This window comes from Bos grunniens, chromosome 29, assembly GCF_055505025.1.
Source record: "Bos grunniens cultivar Pamir isolate PY7600 chromosome 29, Bosgru_T2T1.0, whole genome shotgun sequence".
In the NCBI taxonomy this organism is placed as follows: domain Eukaryota; kingdom Metazoa; phylum Chordata; class Mammalia; order Artiodactyla; family Bovidae; genus Bos; species Bos grunniens.
The window spans coordinates 11,862,642-11,879,216 of NC_141193.1; the positions used below are offsets into that span (position 1 = coordinate 11,862,642).

Here is a 16,575-nt window from a genome sequence, read left to right on the forward strand (position 1 = left end):
ACTATTGGGTTTAAAGCAGGAGTCCTCAATACCTGCACAGTGGGTCAGGACCAGTACCAGTCCTTGGTCTATTAGAACCAGACCTCCACAGCAGGAGGTGAGCTGCAGGCCAGTGAATGAGGCTTCATCTGTATTATAGTTGCTCCCCAACACTCTCTCATCACCCCCAGAAGAGACAATCTAGCTTGTTTTCCTGGAACTCTTTGTAGTTACATAACCTATGCTCAATAGAAACAAAAATAGCTTAAATATTGATGATTATTTTCCTTTATCAGTGCTCAGAATGGTGAGTTGGTGCCTTAGCAATCTATCACAGTGACAAATTAGATGTTGCCTGTTAATATTTGGACACATTTGGCTAGCTTAAAATTAAATATTAAAAAACCAAGATCATGGGATCCAGCCCCATCCTTCATGGCAAATAGAAGAAAAGGTAGAAACAGTGACAGATTTCTTCATCTTAGCCTCTAAAACTACTGTGGATGGTGACTGAAGCCATGAAATCAGAAGGCTTTTGCTTCTTGGCAGGAAAGCTATGAGAAACATAAACAGTGTGTTGAGAAGCAGAAACATCATTCTGCCCAACAAACTGGTAGATGTTTGGCCTTTTCATTTGGATTCCTAAACTTTCTGTCCAGTCCCCATTGGTCTTTGAAGTCCCTGAGCTTTCTGGTCCTTCACGATTCCCAAGATTACTTTGTGTATTTCTTTACCCAGTCCTGAAATCAGCCATCTCTTTAAGAATCCATGCATTGTCTGATGGGAAACGTATTTAGAAGCTACATGTTAGACCTCAGAATAGTCACTGTTATCAAGTTGTCATTGCTTGTAGGCTTTACATTGGTCAGAGTAGGAAGGACACATTTTCCTTAAAAAATAAAATAAAAATGAATATAATTAGTTGGTACAAACTTATGCTTTCAGTTCAAGATTTAAGGCAGCAGGGTTTGAATTAAATTTCTTTATGTTATGAGTGAACCTCTTTTCCTAGCCACTGAAAGGCTTACTTCAGAACATTAGTTTTAATTATTGTGTTGCTTTTACCTTAACATATATATGATTCTGTCACAACAACAGAAGCAATATGAGGAACAATAAATTGTTGAATATAGTTTCAGATTTCTTTCCTGTATTTCTTTTGATTTTTTTTGGTTTTGTTTTGGATGGGCAGTATTTTTGTTTTTTCCTAGGAGATATTCCACTCTGAATGTAGTCATAATTCTGAATTTTAAAGCCACTTAAGTAATTTGCTGTTATGGGCAGCTAGTCACCAACTTGATGCAATTAGATTTATCAGTCTTTGTTCTCAATTTGTTCAGTTCAGTTCAGTCCTTCAGTCATGTCGGTCTCTTTGCAACGCCATGGACTGCAGCATGCCAGGCTTCCCTATCAATCATCAACTCCCGGAGCTTACTCAAGCTCATGTCCATCGACTAGGTGATGCCATCCAACCATCTCATCCTGTCTTCCCCTTCTCTTCCTGCCTTCAATCTTTCCTAATATTAGGGTCTTTTCCAATGAGTCAATTCTTCCCATCAGGTGTGCAAATAGTTGGAGTTTCAGCTTCAGCATCAATTTTTCCAGTGAATATTCAGGACTGATTTTTTTTTAGGATGGACTGGTTGGATCTCCTTGCAGTCCAAGGGACTCTCAAGTCTTCTCCAACACCATAGTTCAAAGGGCATATATGTGTGTCATTTGTCAGTGATGTCATATTCCCCCTGTTGGGATTTAACCACCAGAACTGAATTAAAACAACATGCAAAAATGAGTGTTAAGACACAGTGCCCCATCTACACACATCTGGTGACTAGGAGAGGCTCCTATTGTATTCAAGTGGCAGTCATTAATAGATCTAATGCAGGAATAGGCCCTGGGAGTCCTGGATGAGTCTTTAAATATGATTGTCTTTACTTGGCTGCCACAGTTGTTTTGTCTTCTTTGATTGGGAAGACATTTCAAAATTGCTTTTTTGTATGTTTGGTTTGGCAGACAAAACTTTTCACAGCTTAGACCCTATGAGGAAATTATATCAGAAATATATCCGTTTATCTTCAGCAGATAAATTCTTTGGTTTGTATGTCCCCAGTGATATTTCTTTATAAATAGAAAGGAAACACACATGTTCAGTATGTATTTGGTCTCTTTGTCAATCAACCAACATGAATTAAATTCCTCTCTGTCCCCACTGCACTCCCAACTCTAGGCGAGAAATAAAAACCTGCAGAGACTGAAGGCTGATTCCAGCACATTGCTGTAGATTTCATTCCCACTGTTTTTTTTTTTGAAAAAAAAAAAATTAGTTGCTAGTATTAAAATCAGTACATTGTACATAAATATGCAACTTCTGATTCTCTTGAAAACATGGCCAACTGGCCTGCTTTCCAGCATGAGTGAAGTGGAGGAAAGGGTGCTCCCAGTGCTGTGCTGGGAGGGTCCTGTGCTGCTCAGGGTTCAACATGGCAACATAGACCTAGTATCATTTCTCTTGCCTCCTGGGGCCATGAGTTGTGAGAACTAGACTACTAGCTATCTTAAGATAAAGATTACTTTTGTCTTGATCAACTTTAACTTTGAAGCCTTTAACCCAGAACCCAGAACACACTACTTCCTTGTATGTTTTTTGGATGATATAAAATACCTTGTGGATGCATATGACATTTTTTCTAATACTGAAAAATTCTAATACTGAAAAACTTCTAATTGAAGTACTGCTCTGCCCTAAATCTTTTATGCAGACTGGCATCATAGGTACCCCTGATGTCTGCCATTAGACCCACTACCTAAAGCCAGTTGTATGTCCCTGGGATGTCCCTGAAGTCTTCACTTTGTCATTTGACAACTTATCCTCCTAGCAGTCTCCTCTCCAATGAAGACAGCAATGCATATCTCATGAAGTGACTAGGAAGATGACATGAAACCAGAAATGTCAAGCATGGCCCTTAGTATCCATTTTCATGATGTTTAGCAGTTTTTTTCTCCAAGAACACAAGGTTCTCCATCTTCTTAGATGTCCATACAGATCAGTTTGATTTTCCAACCAAGCTTCAAGGAAGAGATTACAGTTCAATTCTCTGTCTTCTGAGAAGCTTCAAAGTGCACTTGCCAAGGACACTGATGAAGGAAAAGATTTTATCAAGACTTTTGTGTTTTTTTTAGACCTATTATTGGCCTAAAGGGCTAAACTAGGGCATGTCAGAGCATATATAACTAGGGGCTCCCAGGCACCACTACATGCTAAGAACCTGAACTTTCCTGAGTACTTGGAGCCAGGAAAGAAGCATGAAGTGGCTGGTGCTCCTTGGGCCAGTGGCCTTCTCAGATTGCAGAGTCATGTAAGTATGGAGGCTGTAAGCCACATCATATTCATTTCTGCGATTTTTCTTTTCATCTGATTATTCTATTCATCCAGTTTAGACGGGAATGGAATATTTCCCTGATAATCTTAAAGTTCAACCCTTACTTATTGATAAGCATGTTGCTATAGGAACTGTGGGTCCCAAGGGTCTTGGTGTAGATTTGCATAGCTGCACAACTCTTGGGGTCCAGTCATGTCATGACAATTGAAATTGGAACTCCTTGCAATTGTTCAGTGCACAGTCAATGCAGATGTAGGTGTGGTCCTGTGGAATAGCACTTTTCTACATGTTATTTAGCATGTTCTCTTTGTTCCCTCTCTACTTCAGTGTGTATATGTCTATGTCTGCATCTCTGTATCACTATCATTTATCTCTCCATCTCTTTGGAAGGCTCTGAGTGTATTTCTCTCTGTGTTGTTTTCTTTTAATTTTTCATTTGACTCATCCTTCCTTCTTGAGCCTCTACACTTCCCTAACTTGTTCCCTATTTCCTGGATTCTTTTTTCAACTATCTCTCCTCCTTCAACTTGGAGAAAGATTGGGAGAGCTACTTATACACTGTTTTATATCTGACAAGCAGTGTGACCACAGCCAATTCACAAGTCTCTTGAACTTCAGATTCCTCCCTTGTAAAAGAGGACAGGAATCCCCCTTCTACCTCCTTCCCTGAGCTTCTATGAGAAGGATACAGTGGGATGGCAACAGCAGTACTAGTGGCTGTCATTGTTGAGACTTCCTACTTATCAGGCACCTTATATCCATCACTTCACTCTCCCCAAGATATCCCATTTGGAGGGTTTGTATTGTTACATTCCACCATTTTTCTGAAAAGGAGACTGAGACGCCACAGGGTCATATGGTTTACCCAACATTACAGAACAGAATCTTTATTCAAACCTATGTTTTTGCCATGGCATATGCATAAAATTCTGATAATAAGGTGACTCATAAAATTGATTGGAAAATACACAGTGCCATTACAATGACAGTTATACCTTAACACTGACAGCTAATTGTAACTTCTTCTTTATTTTCTTTTTCAAATGCTCGATGAAAGAATACCTCTACAAAAGTGAAGACCATGAGATAAACCCTCAGTGAAAAAAACATGCTGAACAATTTCTTGAAGGAACATGCTTACGGACTGTCCTAGATTTCTTCGTGTGGGTCAAATATAACTATTCACCCCCTGAGCAACATCATGGATGTCAGGTTTTGGGAGGATGGTCCTCCAAAGCGCCCCCTGGTGCTCTAGCCTAGCACTGGGGCTCATCTGGAGGTGACAGGTGGGATGCTGGGGCTGGGGCTCCTGCAGGAGGCAGAAACCCTGGGTAACAGTGGCTGTACCCAGAGGAGAAGGCACTATCATCCTCAACTCTTGGTCTTGGTGACTGGGCCCAGAAATTACCAAGTGGCAGGTAAACGTCCATTTCTGTGTCAAAGATGTGTCATTAGTTTGACGGAGTTTGTTCCTTCTGAGGAGAAGGTAATGGTGACCCACTTCAGTCCTCTTTCCTGGAAAAACCCATGGATGGAGGAGCCTGGTAGGCTGCAGTCCACGGGGTCGCTAAGAGTCAGACATGACTGAATGACTTCACTTTCACTTTTCACGTTCCTGAATTGGAGAAGGAAATGGTAACCCACTCCAGTGTTCTTGCCTGGAAAATACCAGGGACGGGCGAGCCTGGTGGGCTCCTGTCTATGGGGTTGCATAGATTCGGACATGACTGAAGCGACTTAGCAACAGCAGCAGCAGCAACTTCTGAAGTAAGGGAGTCACTCAGTTACAGATGAAGAGTGAACCATCTCTGATCAAAAGGTAGAACTAATTGCAAAGCAACTGTGAATCCCCAGGCAGAGGAATTCAGTTTCCACAGATGCAAGAACACAGCAGTAAAAAGTACCTGAACCTGTATTCCGTGTAAGGCCATAAGAATCTAACACAGTGCTTACAGCTTTTAGATTAGAAAACGGCTTATTTTGTCTTCAAGAATGCCCATGCCAGCCTGAATGATAGGCAAAGAGTAAATACATGTCAAATGAAAGGGTCACCTGTGTGGTGTTGATTGGATGTGGTCTGAGTTTGGAGGGAGTGGCTGGGGTTGATCAAGAAGGACATCTTGGAGAAGGGGATGCTAAGGCTGAGTTTGAAGAGACTACAGAGCTTCTCAAATGAAGGCACCAGGACTTCCCTGGGTGTCCAGCAGTTTTGGAGGCCCAGTGGTTATGCTTCTGGGCTTCCCATTCAGGAGGTACCACTTCCATGCCTGGTCATAGAGTCAGTATCCTGCATACAATGTAGCATAAGAAAAAACAATATCAAATGCTAGCACCTCTGTGATCAAAGGTTGTGAGCTGCACGGTGGTTAGAAAGTGATCTCAAGAGATATGTGACACCCAGAGGGAGGCAGCAGCGTGGGAATAGAGGGCAGCCAGTTCTGCAGTAACCCACTCCCTCCTTCTCCCTGTAATTGTTCTATGTGGGTAACATCACCATTGGAACACCGCCTCAGGAACTTCAGGTTATCTTTGTTTTTTTTTTTTTTAAATTTTTTAATTTTTTTAAATTTTATTTTATTTTTAAACTTTACAATATTGTATTAGTTTTGCCAAATATCGGAATGAATCTGCCACAGGTATACCCACGTTCCCCATCCTGAACCCTCCTCCCTCCTCCCTCCCCTACCCTCCCTCTGGGTCATCCCAGTGCACCAGCCCCAAGCATCCAGTACCATGTATTGAACCTGGACTGGCGACTCGTTTCATACATGATATTATACATGTTTCAATGCTATTCTCCCAAGTCTCCCCACCCTCTCCCTCTCCCACAGAGTCCATAAGACTGATCTATACATCGGTGTCTCTTTTGCTGTCTCATACACAGGGTTATTGTTACCATCTTTCTAAATTCCATATATATGCGTTAGTATACTGTATTGGTGTTTTTCTTTCTGGCATACTTCACTCTGTATAATAGGTTCCAGTTTCATCCATCTCATTAGAACTGATTCAAATGTATTCTTTTTTTTTTTTTTTGCTTCCTTTTTCCAGCTTTATTGAGATATATAATTGACATATAATATAGAATACTATGTACATTTAAGATGTATAGAGTGATAGTTTGACGCATACATTGGTGCAAATATTGCAAAATGATTACCAAATAAGATCAGTTAACAAATCCTTCACATAAATATCAGTTTGTTGTGGTGGTGGTAAGACTAATTAAGATTTACTCTCTTAGCAAATTTCAAGTATATAATACAATAATATTAAATATAATTACTATTCTGTACATATATATTTCTCATGTCTAGGATTGTGAGCACCTAGAAGTTAAAGGCTGTAACTATTTTTATAGGCCCTCATGTGAAATGAAAAGTCTAATGCATATTTTGGGACTTCCCCAGTATAAGACTTTGTTTTTCAGTGCAGGGGATGTGAGTTCGATCCCTGGTTGGGAAACTAAGAGCCCACATGCCTTGCAGCCAAAAAAACCCAAAACATAAACAATATTGTAACAAACTCAGTAAAAACTTTAAAAATGGTCCACATCAAAAAGTCTTAAAGGTCTAGTACATATTTTGATTGTACTGAACAATCACTGTTCTTTCGCATAATTTCTCTTAGTTTCACCTTGATCATCTGTTTATTGTAGAATGGAATATATTACCTGTAATACCCATTTTCTTTCTTTTTTTTTTTTTTTGTTTTTTTGTTTTTTATTTTTTTATTTATTTTTTTCTTTTTTTTAATTTCAGGTATACACATGCTCCCCATCCTGAACCCTCCTCCCTCCCCTCTCCCCATACCATCCCCCTGGGCCTTCCCAGTGCACCAGCCCCAAGCATCCAGCATCGTGCACTGAACCTGGACTGGCATCTCGTTTCATACATGACATTTCACATGTTTCAATGCCATTCTCCCAAATCTTCCCACCCTCTCCCACAGAGTCCATAAGACTGTTCTATACATCAGTGTCTCTTTTGCTGTCTCGTATACAGGGTTATCGTTACCATCTTTCTAAATTCCATATATATGCGTTAGTATACTGTATTTATGTTTTTCCTTCTGCCTTACTTCACTCTGTATAATAGGCTCCAGTTTCATCCACCTCATTAGAACTGATTCAAATGTATTCTTTTTAATGGCTGAGTAATACTCCATTGTGTATATGTACCACAGCTATCTTATCCATTCATCTGCTGATGGGCATCTAGGTTGCTTCCATGTCCTGGCTATTATAAACAGTGCTGCGATGAACATTGGGGTACACGTGTCTCTTTCCCTTCTGGTTTCCTCAGTGTGTATGCCCAGCAGTGGGATTGCTGGATCATAAGGCAGTTCTATTTCCAGTTTTTTAAGGAATCTCCACACTGTTATCCATAGTGGCTGTACTAGTTTGCATTCCCACCAACAGTGTAAGAGAGTTCCCTTTTCTCCACACCCTCTCCAGCATTTATTGCTTGTAGACTTATGGATTGCAGCCATTCTGACTGGCGTGAAATGGTACTTCACTGTGGTTTTGATTTGCATTTCTCTGATAATGAGTGATGTTGAGCATCTTTTCATGTGTTTGTTAGCCATCTGTATGGCTTCTTTGGAGAAGTGTCTATTTAGTTCTTTGGCCCATTTTTTGATTGGGTCATTTATTTTTCTGGAGTTGAGCTGTAGGAGTTGCTTATATATTTTTGAGATTAGTTGTTTGTCAGTTGCTTCATTTGCTATTATTTTCTCCCATTCTGAAGGCTGCCTTTTCAGCTTGCTAATAGTTTCCTTTGTTGTGCAGAAGCTTTTAAGTTTAATTAGGTCCCATTTGTTTATTTTTGCTTTTATTTCCAATATTTTGGGAGGTGGGTCATAGAGGATCCTGCTGTGATGTATGTCGGAGAGTGTTTTGCCTATGTTCTCCTCTAGGAGTTTTATTGTTTCTGGTCTTACGTTGAGATCTTTAATCCATTTTGAGTTTATTTTTGTGTTCAGGTTATCTTTGACACAGGCTCACCTGTCTTGTACGTTCTCTCCCTCTTTTGCCCCTGTCCAGCCTGTTGTGAGTACAGACACTCCGTACCTGGACCATCTTTCACTTGCCCTGCCGACGTTTCCACCCTTGGCACCTGATGACACTCATCTCTTGTGTCTGCAGCTACACAAGTTAGGTTCAGACATTACAAGTCTTCCACCTTCCGGCCTACCCAAAAGACCTTCAGCATCGTCTATGGATCTGGGAGCATGAAGGGATTTCTTGCTTATGAAACCTTTTGGGTAATGTGTAAAGAGAAGCTGAGTCAGGACTGGCTATGGAGTGACCCCTGCTTGGAAAACAGATGCAGGAACATCTGGCAGGACACTTCCTAGCCTAACTCCCATAGATATTGGCCATCTTACCCACAGGATCCTGTCCCTGGGGACGCAGTCCCCGTGGTGACACACAAGCAAATGGATTAGCTAACCCAGAGTAACCCAGAGAGTAGCTTGAGATGCAGACTTGCAGCTGCTCTGCCCATGAGTAGTTCAAGGTTCATTTTGCTGGAAGCGAGAAGATGGGAAAAAAGCACCCACTTTTATATTCACAGACGGTTGTAGGCACTTTCAGGTAATAATTGGTTTAATCCTGCAACAACCACACACAGCAGGTGGTCTGATTAGCTCATTTGACATATGAGGAAACTGAGGTATAGAATACAAGGGCCTTGCCAAGGTCACACATGTGGTAAGTGATGGAGCTGGGCTGGCTTTTCAGGACTGCAGTTGCTGTGGGGTGTTTGGGATAGGATAAAACTGTTCTGGGGACCCTGGGGGCAATCAAGGGCTTCAAGTATTCAGAGTGGGAAACTGGAGGCCAGAGATGTCAGGGGGCCTGATAAATGAGTTCTCACTCTAGAAGACCTTTGAGAGTCTAATAAAACCCATGGCCTGCCTCCCCAAACTACCCGAATAGTTCCCCTCTCTCTCTTTCTCTCTTATACACACTCACAGAAACACACACGTATCCCCAAAAGTGAATTTCCTAGGCAATAATTTCATACAACCCTGCAAGCAAGATTTTGTTTTCAGATTCTGTCTACCTGGACAGTTGCAGAATCCACAGTCCCTTACAGAGAATGCAGCCCATTCCTATCATTACCTCATGCCAAAGAGAAGGCTATCTTGCTCTCGATTGTTTTGTTCACAAGGGGGCACCAGTGGGTCCTGGCCTGACTCTTGGTTGCCCCACCTGGACAGAAGCCACAAGGCCATTTTGACTCACTCAGGTGGTGTTTTTCAGAGGGGCAGATGTTTTAAAATTCACAGCCTCTCACAAACGGAATCCTCCCAGCTTGGTCTAACCATCTGAGGTCCACCAAAGACAGCCCAGGCTCAATTCGTCTTTGAGGATCTAATGGCAATGCACCCCAGCCCAGTCCTAGCCCCACTTCATGTATCTGTAAGTGGGAACACTCTTCTCTCCCACAGATTGGGGACCTTGTAAGAAATGACCAGCTGTTCAGTCTAAACATGGCAGAATATGGGTTTGAGGGTATACCTTTAGATGGCATCTTGGGCTGGAACTACCCCAACATATCCTTCATTGGAGCCATCCCCATCTTTGACAACCTGAAGAATCAAGGTGCCATTTCTGAGCCTGTTTTGCCTTCTACTTGAGCAAGTAAGTCTGAGATGGTCAATCCCTTTCTCCAAATTAGCTGTAAGATGCTTTCAGGTGCATGAAAATTATAGAACACTTGATAAAGAAGTATCCTGAGAGATAATCTAACCCAGGATAACTAGGGACTTACCTTGCATCACCACTGGTTTTTATAAATAATGCTTTAAGGGAACACATCCCTGCTCCTGGGCTCAAGACCAGTAACTTGGTCTAACGGGGTGAGTGAGGAGGAAGACTAATGGAAGGCAACAGGAAACAAGTTGGAGGAAAAAGCAATATGATTTGCTTATGAGTTTGATCAGGAAGGAAGGAGAAGGATGGTGGCTATCTTCCTTCCTCATTAGCATTCCACTGGGAGCCCAGGATCAGCTAACCAATTCGCAAGAGCCAGTGAAAAATAAGTGTGGGACACAAAACAAAATGTGGGATCCCTTGTTCAAGAAATATTAGTCATTTTAAGACAGGGAGAGCAGAGTTGGGGTCCTTTCTAGTGTGAGTCCCTTTGGACAGTAGAGGTCACAGGCCAGCGGAGCCAACTCTGGGTGACCTGAACCCATATCCTTAGCACTTAGCTTTGATTTTCCTGAAAAATGACAAGCTGGACATGGGTGAAGCAAAAACTCTTCAGCACCGTGCTATCTGAGGGTTTCTGAGCACACAGGTAGCAAGAGGTCCTGGGCCTCTTCAGAAGACATAGTGGGTGGAGCCCAGCCATGTAACTCAGCTTCTAACCTCCTCTGTGCCACTCATTAGCCAGTTACTGACCTCAGTCTGGTTCTCAATCACTCCTAGCCTTGATTTCTGCATCTGTAAATGGAGACCTTATTAGGGCCTTGATGGGTAGACAAGCACAAACACAAGCTCTCAGACAGTGCTGTTGTTACTGTCCTCCAAAGATCTGCCCTTCTTTTCTCTCTACAGATGCAGGGGAAGGGCAGTGTGGTGATGTTTGGTGGGGTGGACAAAGCCTACTAGCAGGGAGTGCTCAACAGAGTACCTTTGATCCAAGTGGGAGACTGGCAGGTACATATGGACCAGTAACCTCTCCCTCTGAGGGTCAGCCCTAGTGATGCCCCACATCTGTACACGGACACAGGCAGACACACACAAATGGATTCTCAGATACATAGTGACACAGACATATACACCACTTACAATGACACAGACAGACACACAGACACATGGAAACACACAATCAGACACATATAAACATGCATAGATAGTCAGAGACACAAATGCACAATTAGAGACACATACAAACACATATACAAACAAACACATAAACACATAGGTAAACAACCCATGGGTTCATAAATCTCAGGCCTTTTGACCAGGGCTCTGACCAGGGTCCTAAAAGGGTCTGGAGAGGTCTGTGCAGCTGGAAGAGGGCTGCACCCACTGCCCTGTGAGATGTGGAGCATGTTAGAGGACTCTACAGTGTGGTAAACAGAGGATCAGGGAGAATTACACTGGCCTGAAAACAGTTATAAGATGACCAACTGTCCAGGGCTACCTGGGACCAAGGAAATTCTCAGTACAAATAAATGTCAGTTTAAAAACAGGGAAAGTCTTCAGCAAATGGGAAAAGCTGGTCTCCTTAGGGAGCAGCTACCCAGCAGTGGAGAGAGGTTGGCTGCAGTCTTATGACTTGAAAGCAACTAAAAAAAAAGACACCCCATGTACCTGGACACACAGTGGTGCAGGGCCTATAACAGAGAATCAGGAAGGTGGGATCCAGGCGTGATGAGAAGACAAGGGGCATAATTGATAGGATTCTTTGTGATACCCTCAGATGAAAGCTGACCTGTCCTTTGGAGTTTCTGTGGGCTAGTCATATATTTCCTGGCCAGGGTCTCAGGGTCTGAGCTGATTGTAGGAACAGTGCTGGGAGACACCCTCTCCCAGAGGAACCCCTCTCTCCCACCATTATGAGAATCTGCTGTACCCGTGAATCTCCATCTTTACTCTGTGGTTGACCCATTATTTGTTCCCCACCAGATACAGCTCTCTGGATGTTTCTCATTCATTATTTTCAGTCTTCATTCACTCACTAAACAGACAAGCATTGGGCATCCACTGTGTGCCAGGCACTTTAGGGAGGCAATGAGAATAAAACTCACCCTCACATCTAAGAAGGCAGATGCACAAGAAATGACACACACACATAGTGAATTGTGACTTTGGTACATGCTAGACATGAGAAACGGAGAAGGCAATGCCACCTCTACTCCAGAACTCTTACCTGGAGAATCCTAGGGACAAGATCCTGGTGGGCTGCCGTCTATGGGATCATACATAGTTGGACATGACTGAAGTGACCTAGCAGCAGCAGCAGCAGCAGCAGCAGACACGAGAAAGAGTCTACAGAAACTGACCAAGACAGGAGACTGATAAACACCAAGGGAAAGACTTCCCTGAATAAATGACAACTAAGTTGGAATCTGGAAGATGATAAGAAATTTGCTAGTCAAAGGGGAGGAGACTTCTAGGAAGGAATACCAGCTTGTGGCAAGATACAAAAGATCATGGTGTATTCAAGTACTGTATTCAGGATGTCAAGGAAGGTGCTGTGTCAAGAGCAAAGAAAAGAGTCAGCCCAAAAGATGAAGGGATGTTTAGGGGACAGTTGGGAAGGGGGCAGCTCTGGGGAGATTCAGAGTGGCCTTGATGCTGCTTTGTCACACTGTCTCTCAGCATCACCATGAAAAGAAAGGTTATTGCTTGTTCTGGTGGCTGCGAGGCCCTTATGGACTCTAGGACATCACTGATCCTTGGCCAAGAAGACTGGTCAATAATATCCAGAAGCTCATCAGCACCACACCACGGGGTTCTGAGGTGAGGGGTCATGCCCCAGGGTCACTCCCAGTCTCCACACACAAGAAGGATCTCCAGGGCCAACCTCTCTCCCTCTCTGTCTAAACAGCACTACGTTTCATGTTTTGTGGTCAATACCCTGCCCTCTATTATCTTCACCATCAAGGGCATCAAATATCCAGTGCCAGCTCGAGCCTACATCCTCAAGGTGAGGGGAGAACCCTGAAGGGTGGTTCTCAAATAGGATCTTGCAGGAACCCTTGGGCTGCTGCTGGGAGTAGGGCACCCTGTGCAGGCCATCTTGCACTATTGCAGATGCTGCTGAGCCCTGTTGCTGGGCCACAGCCTGCCACAAAAGCACCACTTGAGAGTAAAGGGCCATCTGGGACACTGATCATCCTGAAATAAATGTGGAGATGCCACACCATGCTGGCATGGTGGGAGTCACAAGGAGAGGGGAACACTCAGGTCCTCAGTCCTCAAAGAGTTTCAGTTCAATCTGAAACCTCACATGCATGAACATGAAAGTCAGCTCTAGCGGTCACTGAATAGGCCGTGTGACAAGGAGAATGACTGGGGACACTCCCAGTGTGCTGTCCCACCATAGGGATTAACAGTCTCCCTTCCCTTCTTGCAGTTTTCCTGCTTTGGATGATAAATTACATGGTCACCCTAGTTCTCGGATGCATCTTCCCCTAGCTCTGGCCAGGTGTCCCCTTTGTGAGTTGGTATACCTGACCCCTCTGTGGGGAGGTTGGATACTAAGGTGAATAAAGGGTGCACAGTGACTGCTCAGCCCTGGCACAGGGTGGAGGCTTCATGTCAGCTCCCTAGGGGAGTTCAGAGCTGGCTGATGGTCTGAAAGAAGGCTTTGAGGAAGGGAGGAAATTTCAGGAATTCTAAAACTGTAAACTCATGGAGCTATGTGGAGGGTTGCTTGGTTCTAGGCAAAACTGCACTGGATTCCATGCAAATGGCATCCCAAGGTGCTCTGCATTGGGGCCCTAGGGACTTTCTCGGGGTGATGAAGGCTACGGACTGACCAGTGGGGATGGGGAACCAGAGTACGTTACCCACTCAAGCCTGGAGTGGCCAAAGAGGGTGAGTGTGGGCTGAGAGGCTTCCCAGAGTTCCTAAGTTAAGTCTTCAAGAACGTGTTGTGGGCACTGCTCTATTTAAGATGGATAACCAACAACGAGTTACTGTGTAGCACGGGGAACTCTGCTTGATTGTATGACAATCTGGATGGGAAGGGTATTTTGGGGACCAGGATACATGGATACATATGGGTGAGTTCATTTCCTGTCCACCTCAAACTCAGAATATTCTTAATCAGCTATACTCCAATACAAAATAAAGGTTTTTTTTTTTTTTTTTTTAAATAAAGTATGGATTGTGGGGACGCAGGAGGAGAACCAGCATTCTCTGCAGAGAAAACAAAGAGCAGGAGTCAGAAGGAAAGAAACAGGGAGAGAGGATAACTATGGACACTCTTTTTCTTCTCTAAAAATTTTATTGAATTGTGGCTAATCTTCAGTGTTGCATTGAGTTCTGCTGCACAGGAATGTGACTCAGTTATACACATACAGAAATGTATATTCTTTTTCTTATCCGTTTTCATGTGGTTTATGACTGGATATTTAATATTCTTCCTTATCCTATACAGTAGGACTTTGTTGTTTATCATTCCAACTCCCAGTCCTCTCCCCCACACCCTTCCTCATGGCAACCTCATGTCTTGGCCCTTTTGGTTGTGGATGAACTCCCATATTTCCTGCTAATGAGAAAATCCCTGGATACTTACCAAAAGATGGAAATAAAACCAAGAATTGTGCTGGGTCTGGATATTTGTGGGAGTCGCAGGTAAGGGCTCAGGCTGACTGGTGTGTGTCTCTGACTCCCTTAGGATTCTAGAGGCCACTGCTATACAACCTTTCAAGAGAACAGAGGGAGGACATCTAGAGAGACCTGGATCCTGGGTGACGTCTTCCTGAGGCTGTATTTCTCAGTCTTTGATAGAGGAAATGACAGGATTGGCCTGGCACAGGCAGTATAAATGCTTGGAGTGGTTCAGGAATCAGTAAGGCCGCTGCAAGCAAACACTAAATCACACTTAGGGTACTCCTGCCAGGATGCTGGTGAACTGTATTTGGTGGTCTGCACACTCTATTCTCATTAAAGAATAAAGGGTTTCACTTGTAATGGTGTTGAAACAAATGGGTGCCTCTGTTTCTGGGAGGTGTACAATGATTGGGAAGGATCTAGAACAAAGTCTGAATCACAGTTGAGAGGAGCCCACCTCCAACTGGCTTCAAGGAAAGGGGAGACTCATTGAGATGATTCTGGGAATCCAGGACACAAGACTCAGAGCAAATACAAAGATCTCAGTGACTGGACCCAAGAAATCAGAAGTCATCAGTTCTCTGTTTCACACCCTCACTGTTTCATCCCCTCTTCTTTGATGGTCATAGCCTTAAAACTTTCTTCCTTAAGGCTTCTACACCTAGTGAGGGAGTCCAAGCTATCTGCCATAGGGTTTTATATCCTGAAGACATCTCCAATAAGGAAAGAAAAGATTGAAGACATCAGAGTTCAAAGGTGTTCTCTCTGAATGACCCATCTTAGATCACGTGTACAGTCCTAGATCAGCCATCCTGGCAGGGCCATGGGGTCCTATGATTGGCTTTACATTGTGGCCCTGATGCAGCAGCATACAAAATTGTCAATATCCTCCAGAAGTATATGACTGAAGCTGGGGAGAGGCAGCCCCAAAGAAAGCGACTTGGAGATAGTCTAGGCCATGGAAGAGTTTGTGATGACCCACCAACTCCACCACCTTCTCATTCAGAGGAATTATAAGGTGTAATGAAATAGACTCCCTTCATCCTATCTCAGATGAACTTATCACTGGTCTTTTCCTCCGGGAGAGTTTAGGTTAGGTACTTTTTGGAGAGCTGGTTCCCTTTTGTCCCACATCCAGTTACCAGGTTTCTGCCACATATGCCTTCTCTGTCCTTTCCAGTCCTACTTGGTAAGCGGTGGCCCCAGTGGATCCCTGAGCCATCCCCCTCCTCCAGGGCCCAGAATGCCCCTTCCTTGGCCTCCAATACTGCTGGGGAGAATGCAACGCATGTATCAGGAGATCCAGTGTACACAGAGCCTTCAGCCTTTCTGAGCTTCTCCATGGGTGGGGCTACAAACTGTTTGCTTGGAGCTGCCATGGTTAGGCACTTTTGCAGTGGAAGCATCCGTTCTTTCAAGCTGGAGGCCCTCAGTCGATGCCTCAGCTGAGACAGCAGTGGTTAGAGGTTGATTTTCTTTCCAATTGACTGGTTTGATCTCCTTGCTGTATAAGGGACTCTCAAGAATCTTCTCAAGCACCACAGTTCAAAAGCTCAATTCTTTGGCATTCACCATTTCTTATGATCCAGATATCACATCTGTACCTGATTACTGGAAAAACCATAGCTTTGACACTATAGACCTCTGTAGCAAAGTGAGTCTCTGCTTTTTAATACACTGTGCAGGTTTTTCATAGCCTTTCTTCCTTCCAAGGAGCAAAAATGCAAAAGCAAAGCACTCACTCAGTCGTGTCTGACTCTTTGCGACCCCGTGGACTGTTGCCTACCAGGCTCCTCTGTCCGTGGGATTCTCCAGCCAAGAGTATTGGAGTAGGTTGCCATTTTCTTCTCCAGGAGATCTTCCCAACCCAGGGACTGAACTCAGGTCTCCCATATTGCAGGCAGACGCTTT

The 16,575-nt window shown here is 43.6% G+C and overlaps 1 pseudogene; it reads left to right on the forward strand.

Moving 5' to 3' along the window:
• The first annotated feature begins 3,282 nt into the window (after positions 1 to 3,282).
• LOC147342099 (pregnancy-associated glycoprotein 1-like) lies at positions 3,283 to 14,878 on the forward strand (annotated as a pseudogene).
• Positions 14,879 to 16,575: the final 1,697 nt, after the last annotated feature.